Raw genomic sequence first — 21,762 nt, 5'->3', positions numbered from 1 at the left:
CCATCAACCATTTGAGAGCAATCGTCTGTACTCCACATTTAGCAATGAAATTTCCCTCTGCCACTAGAGATATTGCGATAGTCCATGTTGATAAAAAAACCGCTCGGGAATGTTATGTTGCAAGCTTAAGAGTAGAACCTACTAGAAGGTTATACAAAACATCATTGTGCGGTCAATCACCCAGAAGACGAGAACGATCGTCAGAACAACACTCACAGGAGAGACACTTCAGAAGAGACATGGTTGCACTCGTAGATTTGGATCATAGACTTGATGATCCTCGCATGGAGCCCGGTGAAGATCTTCAAACTTTACCCCTCCACGATGATACACACAAGACGTAGATTGGGACGTCTCTAAAGTCGAACGACCGTAAATTGATCAACACCACTTTAATGGATAATGTCGATCTGTTTGCTTGGACAACAACTGATATGCCTGGAGTAAGTCCAGAAATTATCACATATCGTCTATCTATTTACAAAGAAGCAAGGCCGATAGCTCAAAAGAGATGTAAGTTGGGAGAGGAAAGGCACAAAGCCGCCCGCTACGAAACAACAAAATTAATGAAAGCTGGTTTTATTCAAAAAGCACACTATACTACTTGGCTAGTTAATGTGGTGATGGTTTAGAAATCCAATGGCAAATAACGGATGTGTGTGGATTACACTGATCTCAATAAAGTATGCCCCAAAGACTCTTATCCTCTACCCACTATCGACCGATTCGCTGATGGAGCCGCAGGTCATAATATTCTCAGCTTTCTCGACACCTACTCGGGATACAATCAAATCCAAATGCATCCAAGAGATAAGGAAAAAAACAACCTTCATGAATGATTCCGAAAATTTCTACTATGAAGTCATGCCATTCGGCCTCAAGAATGTCGGTGCCACCTATCAACGGTTGATGGACATGATTGGCAGAAGCATCAAAGTTTATGTGGATGATATTGTTGTCAAATCTAATTCATGCGAACAACACATCAACGACTTAAGGGAAGTCTTCCAAGTGCTTCGAAAACATGGCATGCGTCTTAACCCAGATAAGTATGCATTTGGTGTCGAATGAGGAACATTTTTAGGCTTCATGCTCATACACTGCGGCATAGAAGCTAACCCCGAAAAATCTAGAGCCATAGCCAAGATGCGAAGCCCAAAAAATGTCAAAGAAGTTCAGAGGTCAGTCGGACGACTGACTGCATTATCCAGATTTGTGCCAAGATTAGCGAAAAAAACTAAACCCATTATTCAACTATTGGGCAAAGCGTCAAAGTTCCAATGGATGGATGAGTGCGAGACAATATTCCTCCAGTTGAATACCTTCTTAGCCTCCCCTCTGATCATCCAAAAGCCAATTTCCAAGGAACCTATTATTGTTTACCTTACTGTTTCAGAAGATGTAGTTAGCGCAGTCTTAGTCCAAGAAGTGGAGACCGAAGAACACCTTGTTTACTTTGTGAGTCGAGTACTTCACGGGGCAGAAAGTACAAATCAAATGATAGAAAAAGTAGTTTTGGCCCTGATTACTACTGCACGACGCATGCGTATGTATTTCCAGAATCATCGAATCATAGTGAAAATTGATTACCCCATCATGAAGATATTGGCGAAACCAGATCTGGTCGGACAAATGATAGGATGGTTCATTGAATTATCAGAATTTCATATCCAATATCAACCTAGGGGAGAAACCAAGTCACAGGCTTTAGCTGATTTCACAATTGAATTTAGCCCTCCTCAAAACCAAGAAAGTAATTCTACATGGATTTTGCACGTCGACGGTTCTTCCAATAATCGGTCATGCAGCGCAGGAGTGGTACTAGAAAGACCAGGTAACATTCTTATCGAACAAGCCCTAAAGTTTGAGTTTAAATCTTCAAATAACCAGGCTGAATACGAGACAATTATAGCTGGTCTTAATCTTGCAACAGATTTGGAAGTAAAGAAATTGTTATACAAAAGTGACTCACAGCTAGTGGTCAGATAGTTAATAGGAGAGTTTGAAGTACGTGAAACACTTTTACAACATTATTTCCATTTCGTGCAAGAATTAATCACAAAGTTTGAGGAAGTTAAAATTCAACACATACGCCGAAAGGATAACGTCCGAGCATATATGCTTTTCCGTCTTGCCACCGCCATGAAAAAGGGGCTTCACCGGTCAGTCGTTTACATAACGCTAGTTAAACCTAGCGTAGGTTCCGAGGAATGCTTGACGATCGACACCCTACTCGATTGGATGACACCCATCAAACAATTCTTGATAGATGGAACGCATGACATACATTCAAAGAAAACATTGAGGCGACAAGCGGTACATATCCTCTTAATAAATCAAGATCTTTACCGACGAGGCTATACTCGTCCACTGCTGAAATGTCTTTCTCCTGAACAAGCCACATATGTTAGGCAAGAAATACACGAAGGGATATGCGGCACCCATTTAGGAGCACGAATGATGGCTGCTAAAGTATTGAGAGTAGGTTATTATTGGCTGACCATACAGGGTGATTACACAAAATATGTACGAAAATGCGTGAAATGTCAAGAATATGGAAGTTTATTCCACCAGAAACCTGAAAATATCCACTACATTCTTTCCCCATGGTTGTTTGTCAAATAAGGAATGGACATTATTGGACCATTCGCTCTGCGCAAAGGTCAATGCAAATTTTTGCTAGTTGGTATAGACTACTTCAAAAAATGGATAGAAGTCGAACCCTTAATGGCAATCACCGCACGAAATGTCAAAAATTTCGTTTGGAAGAATATTGTATGCTAGTTCGGTCTACCTCACGCTATTATTACTGACAACGGTCATCAATTTACTGATCGAGAATTGGCCCAGTTTTACGAGAAACTTGATATCAAACATGTCACGACTTCAATAGAACACCCTCAGACTAACGCCCAAGTTGAGGTCGCCAATAAAGTCATCCTCAACGAGTTAAAAAAACGGCTCGACCCCGCTAAACAAAAGTGGACTGGAGAACTTCTTGAGGTCCTGTGAGCCTACCAGTGTACACCATAGTCTACAACTCAAGAAATGACATATAGCCTAACCTACGGTACAAAAGCTATGATACCTGTCGAAATAGGGGAACCTTCCCTACGTCGGCAAACACTAGATTTGAACTTGAACAAAGAAAGCTTATTGGTTGGCCTCGACCTCATTAATGAACTCGGGGATAAAAGCATAATAAGAGAAGAAGCATGCAAATTGAGGGCGGCCAAACAGTATAATTCAAAGGTAAAACCAAGAAACTTTCACCAAGGAGATTTAGTATGGCGAATGCGCAGCGATGCCCGAAAGGCGGAAGGTAAATTCTCCAGCAATTGGGAAGGACCATTTCGAATTGCTGACACAGCAGCAAGAGGTGCTTATCACTTAGAATATTTATAAGGAAAAACTGTACCAAGAACATGGAATGCCACACATATCAAATTCAATTATAGCTGATAAACATTATTAGTGTACTCTTTCTTCGCTCGGTTATTTTATCCCTAAGGAGGGTTTCAATCGAGAAGGTTTTAAGGAGGCACTTTAAACATTCCAGTATTTTATATCTTTCTTTATTTTTTTCATCACATCCGGTCGGTCGGAAATAGTTATCCTCCTGCTAACTCAATCAAATCTCACTAATTGTGACCAGAAACCAAATATATATTGAGAAAATAATCTCAAACTGTGCATTTTTTATCGGTCGAACCGATCAGTATTATTATTATCGCATCAAGCAATCAACACAACAATAACATCGCCTAATTGATAAGTGTCAAATTTCAGTAATATTTCATATTAAAATGTAGGCACTTATGAGGATTTATTGCTAATTTACATATAAAATAATCCCTAATTTATGAATTTATACCTTTTTACATTTTTTATGAGCTTTATTTGAATAAGAGCATTTTGTTCCCAAATTTGGATTTAATTGCATATTTTTAGGGAGGATTGAAGATTTGGAGAATAGGAGAATAATTTGAGCTAAAAAGAGAAAGTTGGAAGGTCCCATAATGGAAAAGATGCAAAGAAAGATTGAGCCTTTTTTATGTTTTATCACTTAGCCCATTAGTGCGACACAAGAAGCGACCTAACCCTAGAAAACTAGGATAAATAGGGGGCTAGAGGCTCAAATCTAGCGTGCCAAATTGAGAGGAAAACACCATAGAGTGAATTGTAACCCAATTGGCAGAATGGAAGGTGCTAGAAGTATGCGTGGCTAATTCTACCCTTTGAGATTCAGAGTAATCTGCTTAAACTCTTATGTATTGAAGTGATATCTTATATATTAATATTCAGTTCTTGATTGATTATTGGTATTGTTGTTTTACTTTTAACTTTCCGTGAAAAATTGAGAATCTTAAATCTGACCGAGAGGTATTTTTAGGGTTCCGACCTAAACATCAATACTTAACATATTTGAGTGTTAAAGATAGACTTGAAATGTTAATTGCCATTAACGTCTGATTGTGATTTCTAAGTTGTTTTTATAGGTATGCGAGATATCGATATTTAGGAATCATTCTTAAGAATTTTATATGCGAGAGATCGATATAAATGAATTTTCTACGGGCATCAATTTCAATCAAGGAACTTAATATTGACATGCTAATCAAAATACATGAGAGTGAGAGAGATTAAACCTAATCCCTATTTTTCCAACTGAAGCAACTAATTCTTTGTTTGTTTTCTTATTGATCAGTGCCAAGACACTCAATTCAACACTCTTTTTATTGTTCTGTTGTTATATTTAACGAATATTGTATTTGATAATTTACTGTTCCTTGTGGGATCGATATCCGTCCTTAGGAACAATTATTACTTCTGACAAACGCGGTGCACTTGCCATAAAAATTCATCACTAATGCGACTAAAACAAACGAGATAACACGCTTCAGGCGGTCTAACACGACTCGCTCAAAGTTATCTTACCGTTCTAGCAGTCTGAAACTCATTATTAGCTTGTTCAAAAGTTATTTTACTATTCCTTCGGTCCGAAACTCAAAATGAAGTTGTTTATCAGTATTAAGCAACTTTAACTTATCAATATCGTTCCATTCTTTAAGGTTATCCTTAAATAACTTTAACTTATCTTTGAATTTAGATATACTATTGCCCTGCATGTTGTATAACCTCCATTTCTCCTTCACAAAGTCCTTGAAACCAGGCTCCATCCACCATGCATTAATGGTCCTAAAAGGTTTAGGACCCCAATCTCTGACTAAATACTTCACCACTAAAGCACAATGGTCGGAAACCACCCTTGGTTGTATACATTGCTTGCCTGATGGCCAAATTTGAAGCCATTCTTCGGAGACAAGAATTCTATCTAATCTGCTTTTAGATGTGCCATCTGATTTATACCAAGTATATTGTTTTCCTACACTTGGTAATTCCACCAGAAAATTCGTTTCAATAAAACGATTAAAGCCAATAATCTCCTTTTTTTTTACTAGAACTCCCTCCGATCCCTTTCCTTTCGTCATCCCTTCTAAAAACATTAAAATCCCCACAAAAGCACCAAGTCATACTCTGATGTGAACTCTTTAAATACGTCAGAGCTTCCCATAAAGCAACCTTATCACTTATGTTACATGTTGCATATACATTAATTACGACACATAACTTGTTTGATTTAAGGTGTTGTCCCATGATAACAATGAAGCCACTTCCTACTACATGGTTTTCATATCAGAATGCTTCCTTGTGCCACAAAGATAAAATGTTCCCTGCTTCATTTACTCCTTCGTTATGTATGCACTCAACATTGTTATCCCCCCATAACAAAAAAACATCTATTATCTGATAGATTAGTCGTTTTTGTCTCTTGTAAGCATAAGAATTTTGCACTCTCCTTAGCAATAATGTGTTTCGAGTAACATGCTTTAGTGCCCCCTTTATACCTCTAATATTCAAATTAACAATAATCATAATTCATCGTTTATGGCACCCTCCTCAAGCAACTTCTTAATTTCATTATCCATGACCTCCAAACCTTCCAATTCTCTAATGACCACCTCTTCATCTTCTGAACACTTCATTCCCAAGTGTTTACCCAACCCCCACAGCCTAAAAGATTCAACATCATTTTGTTTTATCCTCAAACGATGAATACATTTAACAATATCACTGTTAGATTAAGCATTAGAGCATAGACTTAACCTGGATGAAGAGCTAATCCCATAGTGAACAGTTCCGAGTCCTCCCTTGGACCTCCACCGTGGACGTAAATATTGTTGAACCAGATGCTTTGATGTCTCCAAATCCTAGTGGAAAGCTTGAAGACCTTGTTGTTGTGTGTGTGTCTAGTTGTTTGAAACTTGTTAATTCACTCCTTATGTTGATCCAAGCTCAATCGAATCTTTAACATTTTGAAAAGATGGATTTTCTAAAAGGAAGTGAATTTTCAACAAGTTGAAATTTCGATTTAACAGGTTGTTTGACACAGTGGATTTTAAGCTTTGTCTTTGCCTTTGCTGTCAAACAAAATTCAACAGGTTGAAATTTCGTTTCAACAGGTTGTTTGACACTTAGCAGATTTCAAACTGATTTGGAAAAGCTCTGTCTTTGCCTTTGCTGTCAAACAAATTTTAACAGGTTAAAATTTCAAAACAACAGGTTATTTGACACTTAATGATTTTGAATGTTGTCTAAAAACATTCAATCAGTTATTTAAAAAAACCAGCCGACTGTTTTGCTGAAAACCTTAACAAAATGTTGTTAGGTGGTTTTTCTATTTTGAATGATTCCAACTGCTTTTGGGCTATTGTTGTAAATTGTTTTAACCATTTGATTGAAAGATAAAAAGGTGTTTTTTACGCTCCTATGTTTAAAACGAAGAAAGAGATCAATCAAAAACAGTTTTGAAAGAGCTTTGGATCATCTCAAGTGTGTGGAATAGGATTGGGTCTTGTATTCTGATCTTTGATCTTGTGATTTACCCAGGTGTTTTCTATTCCCTTCCTTCTTAATAATTGTATTTTTGTATTGGTGTTTCCAAGAAGTGTTCTGTGTTCTTGGGGGATCAAGATCAACATTCTTGGAGTGTGAAATCCTGTAAAGTTAGTGAGATTCTGGCTTGAGGTGTGTGGTATTGCAAAGAGGGTGAGTGGGCTTTGTGGGATTCAAAGTCACCTCTTTGTGGTTGTGTAATTTGTAATCTGTGATTGATTAAATAGTGAATTCTTAGTGGTTTCCGAGGACTGGATGTAGCTCAGGTGTTGAGTGAACCAGTATAAACATTCTGTGTGAATCTCTCTATCCTTACACTCTTTAAATTGCTTTAAATTTGTTTTGATAAAACTGCTGATAAAAACAACCGGTTATTTCGTAAAAACAACAGGTTGAATTTCTGCATCAAGCTTAAAACAATTTCATATTTGGCTGGATAGTTTTTCCATTGATTAATTCTTCATAACCTTTCACTCTATCTTCAATACTGGCGAAAATCTTTCAAAAACAATTCACCCCCCCCCCCCCCCCTCTTTTTATAGCCCTATAATTCTAACAATTGGCATCAAGAGTAAGGTTCTTGAAAGTTATTCGAGTTTTGATCCTAAACCTTTTTTAAATGGCTGAAAAATTACCCTTTGGGGAGGGTGCTTCAATAAACCGGCCACCTCTGTTTTGTGGATTGAATTATCAATTATGGAAGGTTAGAATGAAAATCTTTGTTGAATCAAGAGGAATTTGGGATGCTATTGTAAATGGCCCATTTATTCCTAAAGTTAAAAACAGATAATGTTTTCATTAAGAAACCTTGGTCCCAATGAACTGAGAGTGAAACTAAAAAGGCTCAATATGATTGCATTGCTAAGAATATCACCTCTTCTGCCTTAAATTCCAATGAGTTTTTCAGGGTCTCAAAATGTGCTTTTGTAAAGGAGATGTGGGACATCCTTGAGGATTTCCATGAAGGTGCAATTGAAGTGAAGAATAGCAAGGACAAAAACCAGCCATCAAACATGTACAATACCAAGAATGTTAATGAATTTAATTCTACAAATTGTACTTGTTTTGGATCTGGTAAACAGGGACACATCAAGGTTGAATGTCCAAGCAATGTGATCAAAGAGAAAGGGAGTTACAAGAAGTATAAGAAGAAAGGCAAATCAAGAAGAGCATACAATGATGATTCATCTTCAAGTTCTTCATCAAAGGATGATGAGGAAGTCAATCCTTGTTTCATGGTAAAGGAAGAATCTGAATCAAGCAGTGTAAGTTCAAGCTCCTCCATTGATATTGAAAATTATAGTGAACTTCTTGAAGCCTTCAATGAGATTCGTGAAGAAGCTAATAGGTTGGCCCTTTTAAACAACCGGTTGAAAGATTTAAACAACTGGTTGGAAAACAGAGTCAAAACTTTGCAAGAAGAGTTGAACAATTCAAAAACAGATTTTGAAACTTTGGAAATGATTTACAATAATTCTTCTTGCAAGTGTGATTCTAACTTTTGTGAAAATTGTGAATCACTTGAAAACAAAGTGCACTACCTTTTAAAAACCATGGACAAGTTTTCCAAAGGCCAATCCAATCTTGAAAACTGATCTTGCTTCTCAAAAATGTGTTTTTGGCAAAGTTGGATTGGTATTGTCTAGAGCTGGTGACTCTACCAAGCAATATGACCCAACTAACTACCCTTCTGACTGTCTCGATCATGGATTGCTCCATATTACCATATGGCTTACAATGTGTTCCCTCCCTAAAAATTTTGCGTATAGTAACTTGCAGGTTTACTTCATTGCCTGAGTGGCTGGGAGACATGACTTCTCTTCAACAATTAGAGATTTTTAAGTGTAGGAAGTTGAGGTCAGTACCGAGTAGCATTCAACGCCTCACCAACTTGTCTCTTTTATAATAAGTGAATGTCCTTATCTGAAGAAGAAGCGGTGCAAGAGGGAACGCGAGAGGATTGGCAATACATAAACCACATCCCAGAAATAATACTCTCATTCCGAGAGGAAAAGACTTCAAGATTTTGTGGTAAGTGAGTGATTGTATCATTTTCTTTAATTTCTCCTTACTGTGTGAGTCTATGCAACCATCAAAATAGATGAGTAAATGACTGATTCCACATCCCAGTACCCTAGCTAGATAAATTTATAAAATGCAGATTTGAAATTTGCCTTATATTATTAAAGTGGTTCACAAATGTGTTACTGTTTTATTCAATTAATCACCTGTTGCTCTGTATAGCTTTGACTGATATTGGTGGATGAATTATATGTATTTGTGCTGAGTTTAACACTGTCCTGTATGCTACAGTCACTGAAAACATAAACCTATAATCAAAGGTGCATTCATGATGTACATCTTTAAGTACCAAAATGGGATTACATTCTACCAATCATTCATCCATTGCTATCCTAAAGTAAGGATTTCTAACTACCGCAGAGTTTAACCTCTACTATGATCTTGCTACTTACATAACATTTTCACACTTACAAATGCACAATCTTAATTGTGTTAATTTTTTTTTAATTATTTCTAAGTTTTATATATAAATAACTTACTAAATTAAGATTTTTCCTCGTATACCACTATTTTCACTTTTATTTTTTCATCTTAACATTCTTTTATTTTTATTTTTTTATTTAACATCCTTTTATTTTTATTTCTCTATATAGCATCTAGCACTGTTTCAAAAGTAATAAGAAATTAATAAATTAAAAAAAATTGAGATATTTTATATATTTTTGTTTTTTTATTGTTGTTGTTTTTATTTTCTATATTTTTTTATTTTTTTATTTTTCTCTTCTCATTTTAAGCAAGTGTAGCATTTGCATTAATTTTTTTAGTGAATTTAAATATTTATAAAATTTAAACAGAAGAAAATTTAAAATTTAAAAATAAAAAATTAAATATATAAAAATTTATGAAGAAATATCAATACAAAAGAAAAGAAAATAAAATATTTTATTGGTATTTTGATGTAAGTAAATATTATGGGTAAAATAAATATAAAATTGTAACATTATTTTGCTTTTTTTCTATTTTTTATAGTAAATTTGAATTGTGGAAAATAAATTATAATAAATTTGTAAATATATTTTTATAATAAAAAATTCAGATGAAAAAATTATAATAAATTATAATGTTGGTATTTTTGTTTGTTAAAAAGATATTAAAATAAGTAATAGTAAAAATTAAATAAAATTGTTTGGATATTTTATAAAAAAATTATTAACTAAATAAATGGTTTAAAAAAATATAAATAAAAATTACATTATTCATTGATGATATGTATGTAATAATTAAAAAAATTAAGTAAATAAATTTATTATTAGGTTTAATAAAAAAATGTATAAATTATAATTTTAAAATAAAAAATTTTAAGAAAAAAATTATATTTAAATTGAAAGATTATGTAAATAATGAGATATATATAAATATATGTCATAAATTGTAATAATAAATATTATATAATCATATTTAATTATAAATAAATATAAAAAATTATAAAGAGAAATGAAATTTGTAGTGAACACTAATTAAAATACAATTTATATATTAGTTAAAGGTGGAAAAAAGAAAATATATGAGATTTAAATAACATAAATGTGAATTGTTTTTAAATGTTTCATGTTTATTAGTTTTAATTGTTGTTAATTATAGAAATGATGTAGTATATAGTGAACATAAAAAAGAAAAAAAATTAGATATGATCATTCATTTAATATTTTCTTCAATGGTACATTAAATAGTTTGTGCAAAATGAAATATAATTAATGACGAGAAGTGGACACTCTCGAGTAATGTTGGGACACATCATTATTACTTTTTATTTCTTCAATAATTATATTTTTAACTATTTTAAACATTAAAAATATTTTTTTACAACCAATACATTTATTTTTTTAATGCATCCCAAATTAAAGTGATCAATTATTTTTAATTTATTAATTATTTTTAAAAATTATTTTATTTTAGTGTTTATCACATATTTCATTTCTCTTTATAATTTTTTTATATTGATTTATAATTAAATATGATTATATAACATTAACTATTATCATTTATGACATATATTTATATATAATTCATTATTTACATAGTCTTTCAATTTAAATATAATTATTTTCTTAATTTTTATTTTAAAATTGTAATTTATACATTTTTCTTTTTATTAAACCTAAGAATACTTAATTTTTTTTATTATTACATACAACATATCAATCAATCAATGAATAACTTAATTTTTATTTATAATTTTTTAAACCATTTAGTTAATTTTTTTTTAAATATCCAAACAATTTTATTTAATTTTTACTATTACTTATTTTAGTATCTTTTTAACAAACAAAAAATACCAACATTTAATTTAGTACCAACATTATAATTTTTTTATAATTTTTTCATCCGAATTTTATTATAAAAATATATTTACAAATATATTATAATTTATTCTCCACAATTCAAATTTATTATAAAAATAAAAATAAAAAACAAAATAATGTTACATATTTACATGTATTTCACCAATAATATTTACCTACATCAAAATACCAATAAAATATTTTATTTAATATATCAATAAAATATTTTATTTAATTTTCTTTGTATTGATATTTCTTCATAAATTTTTTAATCTTCCAAAAATCCCCTTAAAATCTATATGTCTTTGATGCAAGTCTTCCTTAAAATACTATATGTCAAACTAACAGAAAACCGTGAAATCGGGTCAACCTTCCACACCCATCTAGCTTCCCTACCCAAGACGAGACGTAAGCCTTGAAGCTTCTGCAAAAGCTGAAATTCCTGAGTCTTTTTCCAATCGAACAAATCTCTTCTCCACTTAAGAACCCAATTCTAAGAGCTGCAATCCCACACCCCAAAAGAATCCAAGTGATCTTCATTGCTAGTGCTTAAGAACAATTTTGAAATTCTACTCTTCAAAGCTCCAGAACTCAACCACACATCGTCTCAAAACAAAACATTATTTCCATTACCAATTGTCCACTTGAAGCAATCCTCAAAATTTCTTCCCCACTCCTCCATCTCACAAATCCCCTTCAAATCTCTCCATCACAAAGACTCATTGTAAGAACTCTTATTCTCTTTCAGACTCCTCCAACTGCCGTATTTTGAATCAATAATCTCTTTCCAGAGCCCTCCCTTGTTAGAACCCAAATGCCAAATCCATTTTCTCAACAAGGCCACATTGAATAACCGAAGGTCCAAAGTACCAAGACCATCAGCTTCCCAAGGCTCACAAACCTTTTTCCAAGAAACCCAAGCAATCTTCTTTCCAGCCGACCCTTAACCCCACACAAAATTCCTCTGTAATTTCATGATTTCCTTCAACTGCGAAAAAGGCAACTTAAACAAAGAAACGTAAAACAATGGAATGGAAGAAAGAACAAACTTAATCATACAAACTCTCCTTGTTAGTGATAGGAATCTACCTTTCCACCTACCCAGTCTGCTTTTCATTCTTTCTAACTCGTCGACCCAAAACGCACTTCTCTTATGACAACCTCCCATGAGCAACCCCAGATACTTAAAAGGAGTATTCATCACGTCACAATTAAGTAACACAACAAAACGTTGGATCTAAGACTTATCCACTCCCAACCCACCAATCCTACTTTTCAAGAAGTTAACCTTAAGGCCAGAAGCTAACTCAAAGTAATTCAACATTACTTTAATAGTGAACACGCTTTTATTATTGGCTTCACAAAAGAACAAAATATCATTAGCGAATTGGAGCATATTCACCTTTACCTTCTTAACCCCGATCTCCAAACTTTCAACCAAGTTTCACTCGACTACTTTCCTTAACACCCCTACCAAACCTTTAGCCACAATAAAGAACAAAAAAGGCACAAGAGGATCGCATTGACGAATACCCTTCTGAGGATAGAATTCCTTAGTTGGAGTGCCATTTAATAACACCGAAACAGAAGAAGATTTCAAGCACGGTTTGATCCTTCTAATCCATTTATCACAAAAATCCAACCTACCTAAGGTATAAAAGATGAACTCCCAACAGGCCTTCTCATAATCAACTTCTCGTAATTACCACTAGGTCATCCTGATGGGGAGACACATCTTCGAGATCGGCTTTCGTAAAGCAGAGGTTAGGGGTCGTGACTGATTTTAGCTCCATCGTTTCGAAAACTAGGTCCGCTCTGGAGTTGCGTTTCCGACTAGCTGCGGTTAGTCCTCCCGCTGAGAAACCCCCGACGATTATTGAAATCTCCCAATGGGAGTTACATGATTGTCGTCCTGTTGCTCCATTATTCAGACGATTTCACCCTCTGCTTCAAGTCACAAAAATTTCCTGAGGTGACCTCTTTCTATCGACCCCGCCAGTTAGTGTCGCAGCGCCTGGCATTCTTTCGTATCATGACTGCGCGCTTGATGAAATGCGCACCAAGCAGACTTTTTGGGACCCAAAATGCGATCAGTCTTCCTCGGGAACTCTAATTTGGAGGATACGGCTCGGTCGTCCAACAGGCGAGCTAGAGGTACAGTGAGGTTCAAGGTGGGCTTAGGCGCAGGCGGTGGTAACCATGGTGCATTCCTTCCTGCCTCCTCCTTTTGGGCTACATAAGGTACGTACCTTTTCTCCGACCACTTGACAACTTGTTCGGTTTGCCTAGGCTGAGTTTCCCGAATCCGTTCTTTGTATCTTCCCTCACCCCGTCGCTCGCCCAACTTCTTTTTTCTGATGGCCTCTTTTTCGTTCTCTTAGCAGGGAGTCGCTAAAAGGATTTGGACCTTTTACAAACGCGTCTACCACCATAGGTTCTACACGCATGATAATGTTGGCCATGAATAGTTCTTCGAAAATCTAAGAGAACTCCTAGAACGAACTTATTGCCCCGTCGGGGATTCCGATAAACCAACGCAGATTTGTTCTCGTGAAAGTTTCCTGCAACATCTTGCATCGGCCCGCATCTGAGCCCCCAGAAATCAGCATTTGGGCTTGGAAAATCTTTAGGTGGGTTTTCGAGTCCTCGACTCCCGAGAATGGGGCATTTTGGGCATTGCGATATGATGTGGTATGGGTTCCTCCATGATGTCCTGGCTGAATGGTCGGGGATCCGCCTTTCTTCTCCTTCCGACCAGATATTCGGCCACTTGTCTCAGTCGTTGCTGAAATGTCCTCCTCAAATATTCATTTGCTTTTTGTAACTCCTCGTTCGTTTTGAGGGCTTCTTCCATCAGTCATCTTGCGGCTTAGTCTCAGTTGTTCAGCCAGGAATTCCACACGGAGTCACTTCTGCTCTGCTTAGAATTCCTAAACTTGCCTCCTAGATTTCTCGTTTTCACATTGCAAAGTTTGCATTGCCTCTACCACCTGTTGCAGAATGAATGCCTCTCCACCTTCTGGCATCTGTGTCTGCCTGGTCCTCATGATGTGGTTTCTGACTCTTCTCTCCAGTTCTTCTAGTCGTGGGCGCAGTTTTAACGATCCAATGGTGGACGCCAAATGTTCTCACCGGTTCGAGGTCGGTCGGAATCTGTACGAGCTCTTGGTTGTCTCCCTTCAAGCTTTAGCGATTCAACCTTCAGGGAACAAGGGGAGCTCTTCTTGCGATGACACCCTGACGCTCAAGTCAATGAGAGCACAAGATATGCTTTATGTAGTGAATATAATGCGAAGATATGAGTTGAGATACTCCATGTGAGTGATAATCTATTTATAAGTCTTTGTGGCCCTGGACCTTTGTCTCCAGTTCTTCGCAGCATTAATTTCCTGTATTGTGGTAACTTGTCATAAAGTTTTCCCATCACGTGATATAATCGCAGAATATTCATAACGTAATAAGGAATATCGCGTCAGCATTTAGTGTAATAAGGAATATCGCTTCAGCATTTATAGTGTAACCAGGAATATTATGAGTGTCATCTATTATATACGTCAAGAGCTCGTTCGACCCATTGATCGGGTCGACCTAATTCCTAGTGACTTCACGGGACGGTACACAACCCCTCATCCTTGTGCCAAGCTGGCTAGTCACAAAGGTTGATGTCATGCTTGATAACCATTTCGGTCGATTCAATAGGCGGGTCGGTGTAATTCCTAGTGACCTCGTGGGACGGTACAAAACCCAATCCCTATTTTTCTAATTACTTTCAAAACACTTTTTATTATTCTGTTTTATATTTGGTGAATATTTTATTTGATTGTTCAAGTATTCCTTGTGGGATCGATATCCTTCCTTAGGGACAATTATTACTTCTGACAAACGCGGTGCATCATAAAGTGTTTGATGTCGTTGCCGCGGAACAATTTAATTATATAATAAATATTTTATTGTATTTATAAATATAATTATTAGATTAAATATATATTATATTTTTATATAATAAATTTTATTAATATTTATATTTTCGGTATAATAAAATAAATAAAATTGTTATATAATATAACATAATAAAAATATAATAATAAGAATTGTTAAAATAATAATTTGATTATTAAAATAATAATAATAACAATACAATATTAATAAAAAATAATATTATTAATAATAAATTTATAAAATAATTATAATAAACAATAATAATAAAAAATAAATAAAATTAATAATAATAAGAAGAAGAAAATAAAACTAATTTATGATTCAACATAGATATTTTAGTCATTATATATAAATATCCTTTAATTTTTCTTTTGATCTATATATATATATATTTATTATAAAAACCAATATGTTTTTTCCTTCATATATATGTTGATACGAGTAAAGAAAGAAAATTAATACAAATAATTTATTAAACATAATAGTCAATCTAATAAAGACGTGGACAATAGAGTTAATAATTGTGACAAAAAACCTAAGATAATATATTTTGTTAAAGAATTCAATTAAAATAAAATTTATTGAATTATCAAAACAAAAAATCAGTAAAATATTAAGTAGGAGAAAATTATTTAAGCTGGCAAACGAAACTATTATTATTTTGACTTAGAGATGAAACATAGATGAGATAGAATATGATAAGAATAGAAGGCACTCAGCAGATAACAAAACCCCCATAGAGATAACTTATACATAATTTCAAAAACTATTTTCCCCTAATTTTGATAACTTATGTATAATTCTGTATTTTTATTTTATAAAATATTTTCGACAAAAGTGATAAATATGTGGAAAAAGTTGGGAAATTTGAGCTGAAATAATAGAGAAAGTGAGTGGACAAGTCGGTGTGGTTGGTATGCAATTAATATGGTTGGTATGCAATTAATATGGTTGGTTTGAGTTCACTCATCGTATCAACATTCTTCGTCAACACAAGCAAAGAGGGGGCCACTTGCCAAGGAAGAAAACGACAACTTTTATTGCCATCGCCACCAATTGTCAATTCAACTGTTAATGAAAATTGATCATTTTCTACGTTAGCACTCTTCAACGTACTTCCTTCTCCACAACCACAATCATCCCAAAAAACTCACCTTTCTGCAAATGGCCGAGGCTTTACTGAAAATCGTGATTGAAAATTTGGGATCTTTAGTTCAAAACCAACTTGTAACTTATTGGGGTGTAGACCAGCAGACTCAAAAGCTTTCCAGCAATCTCACTGCAATTCATGCTGTTCTTAGAGACGCTGAGAGTAAGCAAATAATAAGTCATGCTGTGAAGAGTTGGCTGCAGAAACTCACAGATGCAACATATGTGCTGGATGATATCTTGGATGAATGTTCATTTCAATCCAAAAAGGTGCTATCTGATGACGAGCGAAATTCATGCTTGGCCCATGTGCATCCCAAGGACATTCTCTTTCGTTTTCATATTGGAAAGAGGATGAAAGACATCACCCAAAGATTTCATGATATTAATGAAGAAAGAAGCATGTTTGAGTTACGTGATGATGTAACAGAGAAGCAAGCAGTGAATGATGATGATAATTGGCGCCAAACTAGCTCTGACATTACAGAACCTATAGCCTATGGCCGAGACCGGGATCGAGAGGAAATTGTGAAGTTTCTCCTGGAAGATGTCAGTAACAGTGAAGAACTTTCCGTATATCCCATAGTTGGTATGGGTGGACTTGGAAAAACAACACTTGCCAAGCAGGTCTTCAATGATCACAAGGTATGCAACCATTTTGACTTGACAATTTGGGTTTGTGTTTCTGATGATTTCAATGCGAAGACGATTCTAGAATCCATAATAGAGTGTTGCACTGGAAAAAATCCCAATCTCAAAACCATAGAAGCAGTGCGGAAAAAGGTTGAAGAAGTGTTGGACAGCAAAAGGTATTTACTTGTTCTTGATGATGTGTGGAATGAAGACCAAGAGAAATGGAAGCAGTTGAAGGGAAAGTTGTTGTGTGCAAGGGCAGCAAAAGGAGCTACCATTTTGGTTACCACTCGACTCGAGGAAGTTGCTTCCACCATGGAGACGCATCCTGCTTACCATTTGAAAGAATTGTCAGGAGACGACAGTTGGTCATTGTTCAAACACCATGCGTTTGCTCAAAACAGAGAAGAAATAGAAGAGCTTGTGGCAATTGGCAGAGAGATAGTGAGAAAATGCATTGGTTCACCACTTGCAATCAAAACAATGGGAAGTCTTTTGCGTGATAAAAGTGAGGTAAGCCAATGGGAAAATGTAAAAGAAAGTGAGATTTGGAATATACGAGAGGAAAGTAGTTCTATGACATGTGAGGAAAATTCTATCATGCGTGCTTTGAGACTGAGCTACTCTAATTTGGAGTTGTCTCTGAGGAGATGCTTTTCTTTTTGTGCAATTTTCCCCAAAGATTTTGAGATAGACAAGGAAGATCTAATTCATCTCTGGATGGCTAATGGATTTATTAAATCTGAAGGAAATGTAGAAGTGGAGGATGTTGGAAATAAATTGTGGAAAAAATTATACCGTAGATCATTTTTTCAAGAAGCAAAGTTTGATAGGCTTGGTATGATTAGAAGTTGCAAGATGCATGATCTATTTCATGATCTTGCCCAGTCTATTATGGTGAAGAATGTGTGATTATTGAGAAAGGAAGGTTGACTCCGTTGTCAACTAGAGTTCACTATTCAAGCTTGTTAAATTCTAAGGTTGATATGACTGCTTTCAAGAAAGTTCAATCCCTGCGGACATTTCTGGATTTGGGTCATATTGGCCTGTTGCCATCAAACCATTGTCTCCGAGTATTGCGCACATGTTCTTCTTTTTTGTTCCCACTCAAGGATTTAAGACATTTGAGATACTTGAGTTGGAATTGGGGTTCTGGAAAAGGCTTACATAAATTAATTTGTCAGTTGCCGAAATTGCAAATATTGAAACTACAAAATATTAGGCAATTTAGGCTGCCGAAAGAATTGACGCAATTACAGGATCTAAGGCATATTGTGATTGATAATTGTTATTCAATACAAGAGACGCCTCCGCATATTGGCAAGTTAAGGCATCTAAGAACACTGAGCACTTTCTTTGTGGGATCAAAGGCAGGGTGTGGGTTAGCAGAGTTGCATAGCTTAAAGCTTGGAGGCACGCTGAGAATCAAAGGCCTTGAGAACGTCCCCAATGAATGGGATGCGAAACAGGCAAATTTAACTGGTAAGAAGGACTTGAATATCCTAGAATTGTCATGGGGTGGTAATGCTAATTCAGAAGGTAATAATATTAACGTTGAGAGAGTACTGGAAGCCTTGCAACCTCCCTCAACTCTGAAGAGTTTTGAGATGAAAGGATATCAGGGGAGACAATTATCGAGTTGGATGAGAAATGGTGCAGTTCTGAGAGACTTGGTGGAAGTTAGACTGTTGGACTGTGACAACTGTGAGGAGCTTCCTCCACTTGGTAAACTAAGACAGTTGAAAAGGCTACATGTGAGTGGAATGAAATATGTGAAGTGGATAGATGGTGAGTCGTATGATGGTGTGGAGGAGAAGGCATTTCCTTTGTTGGAGAATTTGTTGGTGAGGAATTTACCAAAATTGGAGAGGATATTGAGGGAAGAAGGGGTAGAGATGCTCCCTAGTCTTTCTCATTTAACAATTATTGGCATCTCCTCCAACATTAAATTTCCACGTCTTCCTTCTGTTCAGCACCTTAGTATTTGCGATGCGACTTCCTTCATGGAAGGGATTGTGGAGAATATGCCTTGTCTAAAGGCCTTGGACATTGAATGGATTAATGGAATGGTGGTATTAACCGACCAACTCAGCGGGTTGGGTTCACTACAGAGACTAATCATTGAATCTTGTGATGAGTTGGAGTATTTTTCAGAACATGCGTTGGAAGGTCTAACCTCTCTTCGATATTTGAGTATTTACAAATGTTATAACTTAAAATCCTTATCTGAAGGTGTGCAATATTTGATATGTCTAGAGAGTTTGAGTATCGAATGTTGTTTTGAGCTGGTGACTCTACCAAGCAATATGACCCAACTAACTGCCCTTTGGACTGTCTCAATCAATAATTGCTCCACATTACCCTATGGCTTACAATGTGTCCCCTGCCTACGAACTTTGAATATAGATGTTTGCATGTTTAGTTCATTGCCTGATTGGCTAGGAGACATCACTTCTCTTCAAGAATTAAAGATTCATTATTGTGTAAAGTTGAGATCACTACCAAGTAGCATTCAACGCCTCACCAACTTGTCTTCTTTAAGTATACGCGGATGTCCTTATCTGACGAAGCGGTGCAAGAGGGATACGGGAGAGGATTGGCAATACATAAACCACATTCCAAAAATATTACTCGACCCATTCCCACTCCGAGAGGAAAAGACTTCAAGATTTTGTGGTAAGTAAATGATTGTATCATTTTCTTTAATTTCTCCTTACTGTGAGTCTGTGCATTAATGTATGTTCGTAATTGCGTGCAGAGAGCATCCGGCGAGGATCATCTCGCTCATGGAACTGCCTTCTACGTAAGTGCCTGTAAGCAAAGGTGCATTCATCATGTACATCTTTTAGTACCAAAATGGTGCAGATATGTTTGTTTGTTATTTACTTACATGTGCATTTGATCATTTGTAACCCACAACTTACTTTACGTGGGCAATGAGTTTTGTTTTTTTGGAAAATTTTTGGTCTAAGTTTTCTACACCCAACCTCTTCGATATATAGGTTACATGAATTTTAGGGCTAAGCTTTATTATCAAGATTAATTCAATCAAAAAAATTATTTTTTTTTATTTGATTGATTGCATGCGTATTCTTTAACGGATTGAATAACCTACAGATTTTGTGGGAGAAATACAGTTTGTAAAAATTAAAACCCATTTAAAATATAGAGACACAAATTTTTATCATGCAAATTTTTGGGGATAGGGACTTGTGGACTTAAGAAGAGAGACTCATCTGTACGTAAAATATAGAGTAATTATAGAGTAATTAGAATATAGTTGAACAAATATGACTCAGCTATTTCAGTTCTAAAATAAAGGGTCTTTATAATAAATTATTTGACTGTAATAATTTTTATATTTAAAGAATTTGTTTAGTTAAAAGTAATCTTTAAAAGTCATATGTACAGGTATAAATAACTAAAATGTTACTTTTTTATTTCTATGTAGTGGTGCTCAAATGTATGTTTTATTATTCAGTCAATTGTTTATCGTTGTATTATAAATTAAAACAGAATTAAGAAAAAAATTATAAAAATTTGTGATTGATTTAATTAATTATAACAAGTTAAAATTATTTTTTTAATTAATAAATTTTGTAAAATTATTATTTTTTCATTGTGTTAAAATATTAGAATGAGAGTTGATTATTTATATATATATATTACGACTTTAGTTAAAATATAACTCCCGTTATGATATGAGATTTCGGTCGAAAAATAATTATAAATTATTTGATACTGTGCTTACGTATAAAAATGTAGAAAATATATATTTAAAAAATAAAATTGAAGATTAAATAACATAAAAAAATTAAAGTTAAAACCGTAATCTAAATAAGTGTATATTAATTTCAAAATATTTACATAATCATATGCAGATTTCTTAACTTAAATTCATATAAATTTTAATCTCTATAAATTTCAATCTCATATGAATTAACCTAATTTCCATTTTGGATATGTACCGCTTAGTAATCGGACAAGCCTCGACAGGTCGAAAACACATTTAAAACAATTATGATATATGGAACATATATTATAAAATTCGAGTAACGCCTTAGCCTTAAGAAATTAGGGAACTTCCTTAGAATCAAGTTAACGTTGATATATGATAAATTCAACACCATCACAACAGATGCCCATAACTAAATATTATAAATAAACCCTCCACATAGGTGTAAGAGACGCTTTGAATCAGTCAGTTTTTAATATACACTCTGTATATTGAATACTTACTTGATTGTCGGAATAACTTTTTCAAGTCTACCTCGACTGAGCACCAACAATTAAAGAAAGAGACTTGAAGTGAGAAATAAGGAAGCAACCAAACGAACAAGACGTCAACAATTTGTACAACTAATTTTAGGTTCTATCTAGGTCTACTTTGTCTATACAAGCACATAATCAATAAATTGGAAATGATATATGTTATTTGATAAAAAAAAATCAAAGACATATAGAAACAACATATTCTATTGAAACCATATTTGATTATGTTTTTTTAACTAAACACTGTTAAATCAATACCATAAAACAGTTGATTTTTATAGAAAATATGTACATATTTCATACAAATTATTGTTAAGAAAACTGAAAATATAATTTTTAGATTAAAAAGATAACTTTAAATTCTATAAAAGTGTCATATTATATTTATTGGTTTACTTAATACAATGATTTAACTTCTCTATATTTGAATAAAATTTTTATTGTTATA

At 34.4% G+C, this 21,762-nt stretch overlaps 1 long non-coding RNA gene and 1 pseudogene across 1 annotated transcript; both read left to right on the top strand.

Annotated features, from left to right (window-relative positions):
• The first annotated feature begins 12,863 nt into the window (after positions 1 to 12,863).
• LOC137811168 (uncharacterized) lies at positions 12,864 to 14,782 on the top strand. The gene is made up of 2 exons (XR_011081038.1): positions 12,864 to 13,562; positions 13,703 to 14,782. It is a non-coding gene; the product is annotated as an uncharacterized lncRNA (long non-coding RNA).
• Positions 14,783 to 16,175: 1,393 nt separating this feature from the next.
• On the top strand, positions 16,176 to 20,110 carry LOC137811167 (putative disease resistance protein RGA4; annotated as a pseudogene).
• The last annotated feature ends 1,652 nt before the right edge of the window (positions 20,111 to 21,762 follow it).

Source organism: Phaseolus vulgaris, chromosome 2, assembly GCF_000499845.2.
Source record: "Phaseolus vulgaris cultivar G19833 chromosome 2, P. vulgaris v2.0, whole genome shotgun sequence".
NCBI classification, from domain to species: domain Eukaryota; kingdom Viridiplantae; phylum Streptophyta; class Magnoliopsida; order Fabales; family Fabaceae; genus Phaseolus; species Phaseolus vulgaris.
The sequence above is the reverse complement of the archived record's forward strand: the minus strand, read 5'-3'. Positions and strand labels throughout refer to the sequence as shown.